The following is a 443-nucleotide window of genomic DNA, read 5'->3' on the forward strand; positions in this document are numbered from 1 at the left end:
TGGCAGCCTCACAGAGGTATTGAAAAGGGGAAAGCGGAAGCGGCAAGGTTTCTGAGGCACAGGCTCCGGAACTTGCTATGTGTCGCTTCAGTTATCTTCGATTGGTCCAAGCAGATGTCAAAGATGGCTCCTGGCCAGTGGGAAATACAGTCCACCCCTTGATAAGAGTGGCTGCAAAAAAATATCTGTGGCCACATTTCATCTACCACAGGAATATATTACCTATTTGAAAATATTAAATAAAAATCTTTATAGCTGGCCTTGACTGGGTGGCTTAGTTGGTTGGAACATCGTCCAGTACATCAAAAGGCTGCAGGTTTGATCCCCAGTCAGGGCACATACCTAGGTTGCAGGTTTGATCCCCAGTCAGGGTGCATACTGGAGGGAACTGATCAATGTCTGTCTGTCTGTCTCTCTCTCTCTCTCTTTCTCTCTCTGTGTGT

The sequence above is a fragment of the Myotis brandtii genome, unplaced genomic scaffold (genome assembly GCF_000412655.1).
Source record: "Myotis brandtii unplaced genomic scaffold, ASM41265v1 scaffold59, whole genome shotgun sequence".
Taxonomy (NCBI): domain Eukaryota; kingdom Metazoa; phylum Chordata; class Mammalia; order Chiroptera; family Vespertilionidae; genus Myotis; species Myotis brandtii.